The sequence below is a fragment of the Podarcis filfolensis genome, assembly GCF_964270895.1.
Source record: "Podarcis filfolensis genome assembly, chromosome: 2".
Lineage (NCBI taxonomy): Eukaryota > Metazoa > Chordata > Lepidosauria > Squamata > Lacertidae > Podarcis > Podarcis filfolensis.
In genome coordinates, this window is record NC_139605.1 from 32,941,753 (window position 1) to 32,958,149 (window position 16,397).

Below are 16,397 nucleotides of genomic sequence, written 5' to 3' on the forward strand. Positions count from 1 at the left end.
TGACCAAACCTGGCTTGTGGTCTAACTCTCCTGAATAAACCAGGAGCTGTAAACAGTAAGACCAATGTTGTGGTTAATCTGGACATAACTAAACCATGAACCTGTGTTTGGATGACACACTAAGCCAAACCATGGCCCAGTGCATTGTTGCAGCAGAATGACCGAGAAGGAGCAAAATGACCATGGCCTCCCATCTAGCAGTCACATTCTTCCACATTTGCACTAAGCCCTGGTTTAAGCACCAATCAAAATGGAGGGAGTGGGTGAGATCCCGCACAATATATACATGACAAAACAAACAACACATATATCTGTGAAATATGTTATTCTTAGGAAATAACAAAATATTACTAATAATAGTGCTCTATTTGACTATCACTCATTTGGAAGTCAGCACCATAAGGTGCTTTTTGGCAATTATATTTGGCATCTCTATCACATTTCTTTGTGAATATTTAAAGGAACACTCTGATATTTATGAAAACAATGACATTGAATCAAATAAGTCAACTTTTGTCTTTGTGGGCAGGAAGCTTAGTTGGAAAGCATGGTGATCTAGTAAAGTTTGCAATATCAAATATTCTGTTTGAGTGAGTAGATGGCTCGAGCAGAATTAAATACAATCAAACTGCAGAAAACGAAAGCTTCTTACATTTACTGTTTTTAATTCTAACCCAAATACTTCTGCAAATGATTTTCCTCTTTAATCACCAAGAGACTTTTATCACAGCTTGAGTTACTGAATGATCTATGGTTAAATATCAGCTGATGATAGCTGAAATAATACAGCTTAAATAGCTTCTTATATTAGCACACTGGATGCTAGAATTTTTGAAATTATGCGTGACTTGTAGCTTTGAAGACAGGAAGGCCAGTGGTGTTAATGAACCATTAGAAGGTTTTTTATCTATGGCGTTTCTGTCATTCTCCATTAAAAACAACAGGAAAATAACCAAAGGTGATATAGAAGACTACAATTATTTTCGGGAAATTGCCTTTCCATGCTTTTCTTTTCCTTCAGAGTACTTTTCTTTTGTTAAACTTTCTAGGTTACCTTTCTTCACTTACTTCCTGTTGGAGATAAAAAGCAAATTAACAAAAAGAACTTGTTCTCTTTCTTTTAAAGCAGCTTTCAATATTTTAATCTTTTGTTTTATTTTATTTTGGCCATGGGACATATAAATGACCAGGAAGATTGCTTACTCAGAGAGACAATGCCCCTGTGACTCTGAAGCAGGCATAGGCAAACTCGGTCCTCCAGATGTTTTGAGACTACAATTCCCATCATCCCTGACCACTGGTCCTGTTAGCTAGGGATGATGGGAGTTGTAGGCCAAAAACATCTGGAGGGCCGAGTTTGCCTATGCCTGCTCTGGTCAAATAGAAACAATAGAGCATGTGCTTCTCCAGTGCCTATACTATAGAGACATTTGTACTAGCCTCATCTTACCATCACTGCATAAGTACCCAGGGCGCACAGGACAGTTCTATACCTCCCTGCTGCTTTCTGATACCAACCCTGCTACAACATATAATGTTGCCAGTTTCTGCACAGCAGCTTTCAAAATTCGTTGGATGATGACCTGTGCCACAAACTAGATTTAATGAAACTTGCATCAGAGTGCTCTCTGAATTGATAGTTGTAGTCTTTTATATACTAACCTTTTATGCTCTTCCACATATGTTTAATGCACCTAACCCTTCTTTTAGCTTCTTATAGCTTCTTATAGTCCTTTAGATATACCTCCTGTTTTAATACTTTTTAGCTTTCCAAAATGTTTTACAGATGCTAAATGATGGTACCCCCACCCTACTTATGCTGGTCTACGACCATAATAAAGATTTGATGGTGATGATATAAATGACTTACAGCTTCAGAAATCAAATACTTATTATACAACACATAACTCAACAATTTGCTACAACAAGATACAGTGATGGTGACTATTATGTAGTATGCAGAAGAAGAGAAGGTGGGATCTCCTCCACATTATTAAAGTTTTTGGCTGTTATGATTGCCCTTGGTAGCTGTAACTGCCACACAATTGGAATATGACAAGGGATGTAAGCTCTGAAGTAATCTGATATCATGTTTTCAGAAAGGGTGGGCTTTGTTTTAATACCGTTTATTTTTGTATTGTAATATAAGAAAATAAAAATAAAAAGCAATCAAAGAAGCCATGAATCTCATGCGGAAAATGTGAACTACAGTAACTAGGAGTGCTTCATCTTGAAATGATGCCCACTATGTTATCATGAGAACCTGGCCTTCACATATTATTCTTTTACATTAAGCTTCATACAAAGCATATGCAAAACTACCGGTATGAAGAAAAAAACCAACAGAGTAGCAGGCCTTTGCTTCTTGGGATATGCCACAGATGTGGTTCAGATGTGCTTTTGTAATGCATCTGATCCCTTATTTGTTTAGCAGGGATTTGTTTAGCAGGTTTCAAGGGAAACTCTGGTGCCAGTAGAGGTTGCAAGAATGGCCAGTTAACCTCCTCTTTTCAAAAGACAGATGTATGGGGAAGAAATCAGTAATACTTGAAATAGTACCTCTCTTGGATGAACTTCGCCACCTGATAGAAGACAGGCAGAGCTGCAATTCTTGCCTGCCTCCTCTGCATATTCCCACCTTCTTACTGGAGAAGAGTTTGGTGACAAGATGGGGGGATTTCAGATTTCAGTTCTTGGCAAATTCAACAAGTCTACTGTCCCTATTGCTAAACGCTAGGTGGCAGGGTCCGTCAGAAGTCCGTCAGCTACTCACCCAGCAGAGGCAGCTGCTCTGCATAAATGAGATGGATGTATCATAAAACATGATCAGATCATAATGCAGAAATTATTTTTATTGCACACAGAACTAAAACGCTGTTAAACCTGATAGTTACAATTTTATGCCCTTTGCACTCTGCTCTCAGCTGCATTGTCTGGTCTTTCAATAATATTTTACTTCCTAGAAAAGAGACCGCTTGATGCCTTATATCCCTGCCCAATCACTGAGGTCACCGAGGGAATTGCTGTTAGTGGCAAAATAGTGGGATAAGTTTGCAGGGAAAAAACGACAATGGAAATATGTGGAGCAATCCTATGTTTACCCAAAATAAAGTCCCAGTGTATTCAATGGATCTTACTCCAAAGTAAGTATGCATACAATTGCAGGCGTAGGTTTTTTAAACCACAACAAAATTTTCCTGTTTTATTGATGTTTATATTTTTATGACGTTTTACTGTTTTTATCAATGTGTTTTATCGTAAGCCATCTTGGGATTTATTTATTTTATTGGATTGAAAGGTGGGGTATGATCAATGCAGAAAATAAATCACCTAGTTGTATTTTGTATCCCCACATGTGAACAACTCACAAAAAGAGACTGGTGGTGAATTATAAAGAAATAATCTGGAATTTATTTTAATGGAACGATACACATTTATAGTAGAAGCTGGCTTCAGAATTTGTGAATATGGAAATGGAATATGGATACAATGTGGTGGTTGAAGATACAGCAGAATATCTCCTAAATCCCAGCTGATCCAGAACCCAGTCAGCTAAGCTGAACCCAGCAGATCATGAACTGGTGTAAGCACTGAAAAAGTGGTGTTCAAGGGACGTGCCAGGGATGCGATTTAGGCTGGATCAGCTTGGTCATGTGACCTGGCAACTCACTGAAAGTTAAGTCAGCAAGAGGGTGGTGTAACTCAGAACACTTTAAAAGACTTGCTCTCCCTCTGTTAGGCATAGGCTGGCCAACCAGCAGTCCTGCGGCTGAACGGAGCTTGGATCTGGGATTTGGATCTAGTGCTTTACTCCAGCTTATTGTGCATAGAATTGCTCCCTATATGTTTGCAAAATTTAAAAATATAAAGGGATTGCACCCAAACATTTAGCCACCAGATGGTGCCCCATGCTTCTTCATTTCATTTGCGGATATGTTGAATCACTGCCATCTTATTCAGAGAAGGGCTGTGCCATAAGCATTTCAAACAGAAGCATTTGGAAAAGGATGTGTTAAGAGAGTGTGTGTGTGACACGCCCCTAACAAATAGTTGCCCTGTCCCTGCAGCTCTGAGACGAACAGGGGTAAACCTCTGCTGTGTTACATGTCTGCAGTTTCAGCAGAGTGAACCCTGTCACAGACACATTTTATAGCTTTTTAATGACATTTTAGGGAACAATTCAGAAGCAAGACCAAGTCTTGCAAGTAGTAAAGCAAGGTTTCTGAATGCTTAAAGCAGGGTTAGGCCATATAAAGTTCACTAATTTAATATACCCCACTTCCAAATTGCTCTCAATCCTCTTTTTCCTATGTCAGCCTATCCTGATTTTTAAAAAAGTTTCTGCTGGGGTTTTCAACTTTCTTCAAGAGACAAGCAGAGACTACAGCTCTTGAACGTCTTTCCCAAACAACTACTTTTAATTCTTTTAAATGCACTCAAATACAGGCAACACAGTTTGGCCCGGGAGTTATATATATATAATCTTTATTATGGTCCAACAACCCATAACATAAATACAGAATAAAATACAGACTCGTATAGACAACCCCCCAGGGAAGGGAGACCGAAGCGTTATTCGTTTAGTCATGGGTATGTTGATCTTTGATCCGTACGACTACTGAAAGAAACTTTGCCACGGCCACTGTGATATCGTTGGACTTGTCGTCTGGAAGATATTTGATATAGTAGGCTTTGGATTGACTCGGCTGATTTGCCAATAGCGGTTTAATCAATAGTTCCCTCGCTTGATCATATTGTCCACAATGCAATAAAATATGCCTCATGCAGTCGACATCCTGAGAGCCCACACAGATCCTGTTTTGATAATGCATACCTCTCAGTCTGCCGTTTAACACTTCTGATGGAAATACATTTAATCTGGCTTTGGTGAAAAGACGCTGGTATATTGGTACAGACAAATTTCTTAGATATGCAGGTGCCTGAAAATCGAAGCCATAGTGGATTCCTACTGCTAATGGGTGACAGATAACACGAGATTGGGATCGGAGATCACTATGTGATATGTCCCAGAGCCTTTGCCTCAGAGATTCAAGGGTGGTATCATAGCCTAGATGGTACAGGAGAGAACGTGGCATACAAATCGAAGTGGCTTTTCTAACCGTAATTTTCATCCATGAGCTGGTAAACGCCTCGTTGTTTAGGTATGGAAGTAACCCCTTCCCTAGGCCAAAGACTGAGATCTTGAGCCAGTATCTCAGGGCAGCCCACCATGCTTTTAGTTGATAAAGGACATTCACCTGTTTCTAAAAATAGTATTGCATTTGGAACACAATTTGGTACTTGTAGGAGGGACCGGAGAAACTTTGCCTGGAAGCCATTGAACCTGGAGAATGAGCCATTGAACCAGACGTTTGAGGCATAGAGGAGTTGAGAGACAGATTTTGCATTAAATACCTTAATGGCTGATGGAACATAATGGCCTCCCCTTGTATAAAAGAATCAAAGTATAGCCAGTTTGCTTACCTCCGCCTTTTGATAGGCCAATGATGTTTCCAGGACTTGGAATGATGGAATAGAAGCCATAGGTACTGGAAGAATTTGGTCTCCTCTAGTTTGTGACCGTCCAGTACCCATTTACTCAGGGAGAATCTCTTCTCAAACACCAGGAGTTTTGATTTTTCACAATTTATGGATGATAATAATAATAATAATAATTTATTTGTACCCCGCCCATCTGGCTGGGTTTCCCCAGCCACTCTGGGCGGCTTCCACAAAGACCAAAAATACACTAAGATGTCACACATTAAAAACTTCCTTGAACAGGGCTGCCTTAAGATGTCTTCTGAATGTCAGGTAGTTGTTTATCTCTTTGACATCTGATGGGAGGGCATTCCACAGGGCGGGCGCCACTACCGAGAAGGCCCTCTGCCTGGTTCCCTGTAGCTTTGCTTCTCGCAATGAGGGAACCCATTACCAGAGCAGTATGTTATGGTCTGGGCCATCACACATGTTGCCAGAGTGCATATAAACCTGCCCCATTCCACCCTCATCACACCTCTTCCGGTTCCGAAAAAAGGCCTGTACATGTATATTTGCATGTTATTTGAATGTGCACAAAATGGGACTTTCTTGTAAACCCTTGCTATTGTCTAGGCTTAAAGCTAAGCCAAAGGAACACATGATAGAAGACGAGAAATCTAGTCTGGAAAATATACAATAAGGTAGGCAGTTGCAATCTATTTCATAGATTCATTTACCTAGTCCCCCCCCCAATGATAACCTAGAGTGCAATAGTTGAAAAAACATCCGCAACACACAAACACATTCTCTCTCCATCCAAGGTGAATCTAGCCAGAGCCACATCGACTTGAGCACACTGGAAAACTCTGTTGGGTTTGAGATCCATTGGCTACCCTCACCTGTTTGTCCAGGGTGTGGCTGCTGTTACATGCTGACAGCTTCTAGGAGCCACAGGTGAGAGCTGAGTGCAGAGTGGAGACCCAAAGGTAGACAGACTACCCTAGAAGGAGCATGACATGTCTTCCATGATAGGTACAACCCCTTCTCTATTATCCAACACATCCTATTAATAGTATTCGTAAAATTTTATAAAAAAGAGGAAGGTGAGAAAGAGAACTGGTATAGTTAACGTTAATTTGATGTAGGTGCTTTATTTTGCCTGGATAATACCCTATTTTGAAATGTAATCTGCCATAAATTTCAACCAAGGCAGCATTTGAGTACAAAAGATGTAGTTCCCAGAAAGCAGCTAGAAAGATGTAAGAATAATCATCCGTTTGATTTTTCCCTTCCTGTGTCTCTGTGTTCTAATCAAAATCTGTAGGGTTTCCTCCCACAAGGGGCACTAAAAATGTTATATGAATTTCTCACATCTGTAAATCAAATGAAAGTACCATATTGATTATTTATCACGGGTTCATATTGTGTCTCTTTCCTCATTGAAAAGTAATATCTCTTTTTTAGATATAAAAAAGTGAATGAATAGGTTAAGTGGAATTTCACTCCGTCTGACAGACATGTGTGCTTATTACCCCATTTCTCATGGCACCCTAAAGTGCAAATGATGTTATTTACCCAGTCAATTCCCTTTTCAATTTACAGATTTTTCTATACTTTTTATACCTTACAATTTGCTGTGGTAAGTCATTCATCTTGACAGAAATAATGTGTCTAAGTTCAACATAAAAACCTAATTGACAGAACGGCCTTGATCCAGTTGTGCTGCTGATAAATTGCACGTATATGTCTTCAGAATTAAATTGTGAGACATTTCCCCCTGTTTTCCATCTAAGTAGACAATGACTGTGTACAATTCCTATGGCTCACAAGCAGATGGAGATGTTGCAATAATGGAGATGAGATTTAAAGATGGTTTTGCTTAACAATATTTGTTTGTTTTACTTATAGCCCATTCTTCATGGGATGGTACCGGGGTGGGTTACATTAGATATCATAGCTTAAAACAAAATTCAGCTTCCATTAAATTAAAAGATCTAAGAACCGACAAAACCATCAGAGCAACAAAATAGCAATCTAGCAAGAGGAGAAACTTCCACTCACCTTACCCAAAGGTGTGGGTTAAGAGGTGAATCTTAACTTGTCAATGTCAACAGTATACAATGGCGGCACAAGATATGCCTTGGAGGGAAGGGCATTCCACAACCTGGGGGCCATTACTGAGAAGGCTCCACACACACACCCTCGATCCACACAGGGTGGTGGTACTCCTAACAGGAACAAAACTGAACATTTGGGGAACATATGGGAGGAGGCTATCTTTCAGATACTTGGGACCCACATTGTTAGGGCTTTGTATGTCAATATCAATCCATATCAAACCAAGCGTAAGATCAGTAGTTTACTACTGAGCAAGTGTCAGGTTTGAAGACCATATACTAGGGTTGCCATATTTCAAAAATCCAGACACAAACGTTATTGACTGGGGGGGGGGGGAGGCAAAATTGTGGAAGTTTTCCAGCTATTTCCAGCTATTTTTTAAGGAAATTCGCCAAAAAAAGTCAACACTTCTGATATGGGCTGCCATATGCTTGGATTTCCCCAGACATTTTAGCCAATTTCCGAAAATTCTGCCCTGATGTCATTTTGGATGGGCAAATCTCAGCTATGTCTGGGAAATACCAGATGTATGGAGCTTCCACCGAATTCTCTGGCCCCTTAACCAGCAGATGTTCAGTATACATTTGCACTTTTAAGGGAAACAATTCAGTAATCACAATCCATACACAATATAGTCTCTGTCTCCTTTCCTTAGTACCAGTTAGTGCTTTTCCAGTTTATAGTTAAAATTGAACTAGCAGTATTGAACTTGGCTGAAACTGTTGCTTTGGCCAAACTTGAGAAGTACTATTTTAGCCCACGGGAGGTGGAGAGATGTGATTCCAGGATTCTCATTTTAAAAGCAAAACAATAATGCAGAACAGAACCAATCTCCCTCCCATCAGCCTATAAACGGCTGCAGATATTGTAATAGGAATATGGCAGAACTTCACAAAGTAAGGTTTGCTGGAAATGCAACTCATTGCCGCCACCCCCTGAAAATAATGGATATCCATGTTAATAGTGTTTATATTTTCATAGACCTGCCACAATGTCTATTATATCAAAAGTCTGGAATGTGTTATTGATTTCTTTGGCCTCATTTTCCCCACACTTTTATATTTCATACCTGTTTTCTGTGATGATTTTTTCCCTATGCTTGATTTTATTATAAAATAATAAAGGAGGGTGGGGGAATCTAGTAAATAGTCTGTTGTTGGGCTGCAGAAACCAGAACTGAGCTCTGCCTACCCATATTTGTTTCTTCCTTAGTGAAAAGAAAAGAAAAGAAAAGAAAAGAAAAGAACAGCTGCTTTCAGATCCATGAAAAGTGATGACATCCCCAGAGTTGTCAGAGAATGATTGGGGGGTCAAACAGCCAGCAACAAAAAAATGCCCCTCCCCAATTTGCCAACATGGATAATTTTTTCTCTCTTCACCCCCTTCAATAAATTTACATGAAAAGCAATTTTTAAGAATTGGGTGGCAAATTGGGTGTGTGTGTTAGAGAGAGAGTTTTAAGTCAGTCTGCGTTTGAAGCTACCTTTTGGACACAGATCAAGACTTGTTTCACCAGCAGTGCATTAGTGCAGCTAGTAACCTAACAACTGTAATCCTGAACTCTAATTTACAAGGTTCTTTGGCTGAATCTTCCATAGACCCACCAGGTGGTCACTGTTCCTTCAGATTCCTATCTACAATATGGGGATGATAGTACTAACCTACTCTATACGCTTGTTGTGAAGACGACAGCGAAAAAAGGCATGTGAATTTTTTCAGCTTCGAAGTTCTTTATGTGTGTATTATTAAGTCAACTTCATCCCATTAACCCCAATGGGGCTTCAGTAGCTAGAAATAGGCTTCAATCCAAGTAGTCTGTTTTAATTAATTTCAGCCCATTTGGGATGACAAGAAAAAAACGTCCCTGCTAAATTGATCAATGAGATCCCCAAGGAAAAACATGGTCCATCTATTAAAGCTTCACCCAATTACTCTCCCTTTGCTGAGAATTGCAGTTTATCTCCCTCTTCAGGCAAAGAAAAACAGGGAGTACGATAAAATACTAATGAGAGACTCCTGCTCCTTTATTGGCAGCTTAAGCTCTTTATTCAGCAAGTTTAAGTTTGAGGTAAATTTGGAGTCACATCTGCTGTGCAAACGGAGCAGGTCTATAATCCAGTAAGTGCACACGGCGTATTTATAAAGGATTGACTGGGGCAAGGTGGATAGTTAATTGGTGAATGGACCAAGTGCACGTTTCACAGCATGGTATATTACCAAGCAATTTGCAAAGTGGGATGTTTTCTAAGGTAGCCCTCTTAAACATCAGAAGCTGCCAGTGTAAGACCACGTGTCCATCTAGCCCAGAATTGTCCGTTCTGACTGGGAATAGGCTAAAGCTTAACCCCTCCAGGTGCCAAGCAGAAGTCTTTCACAACACTTGCTACCTGATCCTGAACCTTTGACCTTCTGCATGCAAGGCATCTCCTCTGCCACTGAGCTACAGTCCCTTTTCTGTACACAGCTGAAGCTAATAAGAAGTAAGCATCCTAAGTAGGTGCAGGATTGATACTCCCGTTTGCCATATTACTCTCTAAGGGAAGGCAAAAGTAGTGCTCCTGGGCCAGAAAGCATGTAACTCAAAAGTTTAGAACTGTCACTTAAAATTCTTCAAGTGAATGCTGTGGATTAAAAAGGCCGTGGTAGTTTAAACGGCAATAGAAGGAACACTGAAAATCTTAACTGCTGCTGGGATTGATTCATGCTTTTGATTCATCCAACCATTTTACGGAAGGGAATGAAATCTGATCTGGCTATAATTGCAAGGAGCATTCGGTGAAAAAGCAAATTGCACCAACAGTTTATCAAAGGCAGGCCTTGCAAAATAAGTGGACTCAGAATATTCATCGAATGCTGACACAGAATCTTTTTCTTCTAAAGACATATTCCAATAGACAAAACAAAATCTGAAAAATTAGACTTTCATAGACCAAAAAAAAATCATTATTAAAATAGAATTAGGGCCAAACTAGGCAGCTGCTAATATAAAACTATGATTTATAGAGCTGCACGCTTGACATTTTTATGATGAAATAAAGTGCATTGAATTTTCCCACATTTATATTGTCTTATGATGCCAATATCAAAGTAAATCATGCTGAGAACACATCCAGAATGCATATTCAGAATGCATACCTCCCTTGACAAAGATAATATTGCTAAAACATTTTTCTATGAAGCTATATTTCATCAGTATGATCATATTCATGGCCATTTCAACTTGCAATTTTCCAGAGGACAGCAGGCACGCTGCCAGTAATGAAAGCTTTCTTTTCTGAAGATTAGTTAATATATTTACTATATATTTATATATATAAGAATTAGGTTACAAAAATTTGAGCTTTTATCAGAGCTGTCAGGAGCTTGTCCTACTCTTGAGTAGGACCCTGGCTTAGACACATGCCCGACTGGCATGTTCCCTCCCTCTCTTGGTCGATCAGGAGCTTCAAAAGCTTTCTTTTGCCTGAACATCACAGCGACTGATGCCAACAGACATCTGCACGCTTGGGGATCCGTAGAGTCTTCGCAGCTTGTGTAACAGACCTCAGCCACTCAGCATTTTGGCTAATCTACTTTATTTACATATAAACACACACGGAGCACTTCAACATGGCTCCCTCTCTCTCTAGCATCAGACAACAAAGAGAAAGAAAAAAGGACAATAGTCCCACTTCACGGAACACAGTAATACAAACATCCTGTCTTCGTCACTTCCCACTCTGTGGAGTCAAAACATATACCGTCTTGTGAAAGACAACAATCCCATGACTGCAATCATGGAGCAGGAATTCTAACAAGAGCATGGTATATGAGTGATGCTTGAAGGTTTTTTTGTGTGTGCGCATGTTTTCTGCAGCATGTTCAGTTATAGCTTGGGATTTCATCAATTATGACAAGCCAAACTGGAAGAGAATCCATTCAAAACTCCAGTAAAGATTATATACAGACTTAAGAGTAAAACAGAGATTTTGCTTTAATCAATGGTTGATGGTGAGAGGTTGGTATCATCTCCACTGCCAGACACAAAATTCCTGAAGGACACTGGTCTGTTTCATTAAAAGCAGCAACAAGGAGTGTGCTTATATAAATCACAGGAATCATGAGCAGGAGTCTCTTGCCACAACCCAAAATGCACAATCTGGACAACCCTAGGTACCATATGACAAGTCCAAAGCCAGCACATGGCGCACTCAGGCATTTGCCAGGGCCTCAGCAGGACTGAATACTTATAAAGACAGACCAAGCCATAGATTCACTTTCTAGACACCACAGTGTATCTATGCAAGGAACACAAAAGCACCACTGTATATTAGAAACTCACACTTTATTACCCATTTCTCCAGAACCAACTCAGAGCAAAGTGTGTTGTCATCTATGCCTACTACTACTAATGCTGCTACTACTACTACTAATAATAATGATAGTGATAATGTTATTATTTCTACTCCACTCTTGCACTAATATGACAAGAGCAGGTTGCAACAAGGAAAACAATGCAATATAATCAAGCCCTGTTCCAGGGAGAAATGACGAAAGGTTGACATTGGACTTCCTTCAAACTATAGCACTTGCCCAGTGAAGTAAAGAAACAGATTGACATATACATATATGCAGCCAGGAGCATCCTGCTACAGGATTGGCCAAGGAGTTCACAAAATGCCCTGCTTTTCTTCAGGAGGAGACAATATGCAAAATAAAATGATATCACATATGGATGGATGAGTCATAATGAGGTTGAGGTCAGGAATTGAAAGTTCAGTTCATTCTTTGGGTTTTCTTGTGTGGTTTTCTTCTCTTGAAAAAACCTCACTCTTTCTAAAGAAATAATATTTACCTCCGGTGAAATGGGTGTTCTGTTGCAACAGAAAACTAGGTTCAAATGAATAGTTTTATCTTTTGAGGCTCAAATTCTACTCAGGCTTTGGAGGCAAGTTACCAGTCTCTCAGTAGTTTGCCTTCTGTGAAATGGGATAATTTTTATGATTGGCCATACTCACGATCACAGTCATTTTGTAACTGGACACATAACACACTCTCAAAATCCTAAATGTGCCCATTGCCCCCTGAAGGTCAGAGACTTCTGTTATATAATACCTGTCTGCCTCCCTACAGGTCTATTAATAAAAAAGCAACACTCTCCACATTGGTAAAAATGGACCCTAAGTTTCCTTCATTTTTTTGTGAATGAAAAGCTTTCTGCCACCTGCTTACTGTCTGTGTCATCTTTCCCAAGAAGTGCCTTTCTTCTTGTAGCCTCTGGATTTCTCTCATTTTCTTTGCCCTTCATGACTAGATGCATTCATCACCTATGACAAAGACCTACGCAGCACTAAATCACTTCTTTCCATCTCAATGAGCTACATAATAGTTGTCATACCCACTATCAGTTTCAAGATACCTTCTTGTATCCTAGCCTAAAATACCTGCATGTTCTAGCCAGAGATAGTATCCTAAGAATATGTTTGACTTTAGGCCAATGAAGAGGGCGTAAAAGGGGTTTAGGTTCCTACCCCATCAGATCACAGTACAGGATTTGGGGGCGGGGGGGGGGGGCAGAGGCTTATCATAGTCCTACCAAAATCCTGTACTGTGATCTGATGAGGTAGGAACCTAAACCCCTTTTACGCCCTCTTCGTTGGCCTAAAGTCAAACATATTCTTAGGATACTATCTCTGGCTAGAACATGCAGGTATTTTAGGCTAGGATACAAGAAGGTATCTTGAAACTGATAGTGCTAGACAATTTTTTTTAACCTTTGGGAGGATGTCACCCAGTCAAAGAAACCTCTAAATCAGTCTGTAATATGGGTTTTAGCACTATATCCATAAATTAATGAACTGATTTATCAATTCATTAAGCTATTAAATCTGCATCAGTTCACATATGAATATTTCTGCAAAAACAAAAAACAATACTTGCTTTCATGAATCAATAAATCAATTTTAATGTTTTCTCCCCTTTCTGGTAGCAGCGTACAACCCCTTGTGCAACCCTTCAAAAATAAATTCTCTGTCAAATTTTTGACACTTAAAACATTGTTCCAGCAAGAGTGCATAAAGAAATACCAACAAGAAAACTTCCACTTACCCGGTTGTGAGCCCCACTGGCCTCAATAGAATTTACTTCCAGGTAGACACATATAGGATTGAGAAGGCATGGCTAGGATGACTACTGGCCACCTTACCCAGAACTTTCTGTTCCAGCTATCACTGGAGCGCCAAAGTTTCAGGCAGACGTATTTCCAATTTCCACCACCAGAGAACATTTTAGTAGAGAAACCAGACACTGAACCTGTAAACGTCTACATCCAAAGCATAGACTTTGCTGCACCTGTTGCACCCTAGATGTCTGTGCCAGCTCCATCTCTGATCTCAGCAACCCTTCTACCCCTCCAGCTGAGCCCACCCAGTCCATTCTCCCAAGAGGAGTTGGGTACTCAGTCTGGTACAAAGCAGCCACTCTTGCCTAGGTCATGGAGACACCAGCACATGAACAGATGGCTCAGGTCAAACCCTCCAGAAGGAGTTCCCATTAACCTGCCTGTCTGCCAAACTGAAGTTGTGCCCACCCCACTCCTATATAAAAGGACACAAGCAAACGTGTTGCTTGTCAGGTCAACATTGTTAGGTCAACATGGGTAGCTTCTGCTGCACCTTTGATCCTTCCTTTGTCTATGTATCATACTGTACTCTCTGAGTCCTTATTCCAGTGAGACCCAGGACATTACCGTTTTCACTGTTTGTTAGGGTTTTAAAAAAGTTGTTTTTTAACACTGGATTTTCCATGGCAATAGTAAATCAGATGAAAGGGGCATATGATACTGAAGAGTGTTTTGATGAGGATGACATCATGCAGAAACTATGTGCAAAACAGGAATATATGACTGTGGAAGGTAGGATTTGAACCAATGGGTTCAAGTTACAAGAAAGGAGATTCCAACTAAACATCTGAAAGAACTTTCTGACAGTAAGAGCTGTTCAACAGTGGAACAGATTCCCTTGGGAGATTGTGGATTCTCTTTCCTTGGAGGTTTTTAAGCAGAGGTTGGATGGCCATCTGCCATGGATGCTTTAGCTGAGATTCCTGTAATGCAGGGGGTTGGACTAGATGACACTCAGTGATGGCCTGGGACTTGGGCTCAGACTCAGAACCAGAGGAGTCTCAGTCTGCACCCGATCCTTTGCCTCAGGCATCATCTGAACCAAGTCTAGGGCCTGATTCTGAAGAGTTCCAGTCTGCACAAGTTCCCCTGCAACAAGCACCAGCTGGGCCGAGTCAGGGGCCTGGGCCTGCCCTGGCTCCAGATGCGGGGATTTCCTCGTTGCCTTCAGCTGGGCCATCACTTACAGCTGCTCCACTACAGGTTGGGTGAGGGGAGGCTGAGGCAGCCCCTGGGTCTAGTAACCCACCGACGTCTCCTGAGCTGCAGAGACTAAGGTGTGAGAGAAGGAGAGACCTGAGTACCTGAGTACCTGCCTTCGGGCAAAACAGGGAGGTGAGTGGCCGGGGGATCAGGACCGGCCGTTACCCTGACAAAGATAAAAGGCTCACGGACCCTGCCCCAGGTTGCAGGAGCAACATTGCTGTATGCCAGATCCTGCCTGAGATCCTATACTTGTCCTTGCCTGGTTTTCTGCCTCATATCCTGCCTTGGCCCGGTTGGACTGACTCCTAGCGGAACCTCCGGATTCTGGACCGGTCCTGGACCGTGTTTCAAGGGTTACCTCCGGGCCCAGCACATACTCATGTTCCCTTCCAGCTATAAAATTCTCTGATTCTATGATCAGTACCATGTGAGAGCGCCCAACATATCAATCTGCCAGTAGCTTACAAAAAGACTCCAAATCCTTTCCACTAAAAAAAAAATAAAAATCATTTTAAATCGCATAAGAGAATTCTTTTTGGTGTCATGGGGATGTCACACCCAGTTATATCTTTTATTGTCATATATTGCTTGCCAGAAATGCAATGCTTGGGGACATGACCATAACAGAGGTATGCTGCCAGCATCCAGTTGTTGATATCTTCTGTGCAGTGCAGAAATGATCTCTAACAGGGCAAGCTACATTATTGTTGTATTTACAGAAAAGACCCAGGAGCATTGGAAGTAGGATATCATTGATACCTCCAACAACTAAGCTTTGGGCATTTAGTGTATTTATTTATAAAGCAACGTATTTCAGCATATAGATAAATGCTGATATATATATATATATATATATATATATATATATATATATATATGTCCAGGAATAATCACAGCTTGTTTCTAAGAAAATTATTCAGCTAACATCAGCGTAAAAGCATAACTGAAACCGAAGTGTTCACTCAGTGTAGCCGGTTTTAGACACACAGAGAACATCAATACACAAAGTAACACTTATGATGAATAAATTGATTTTCTCGCTTCTGTGCATCAGGTAAAAAAAATGATTTGATTATGTATTTAGCTCCTAAATGGAAACTCATTAGTAGAATTTCATTTCATGCTTGCTCGCACCTGCAAACTCTTCCCCCCTCCCCATTTAGTTTGCATGCTACAAATTCTATTTGTTTGTGGGTTTTGTTTTGTTTTTTTTCCGCTTTTTAAAGAAGCAAATTAAATGTCACACAGAATGCAGTGCCTGAGATACCTCAGGGGTATTTTTCCTTCAAAAGCAATGACAGAGACTTAGATCTTCATCTATTTGTATCTATTCCTTGATAAGCCTTTCGGTTTTAGTGTATGATTATAATGTTTTTTTTATCTCTTTTGGCAGCAAAGCCTGTTTCCTGTGAGGTTTCACACAGCTTCTTTC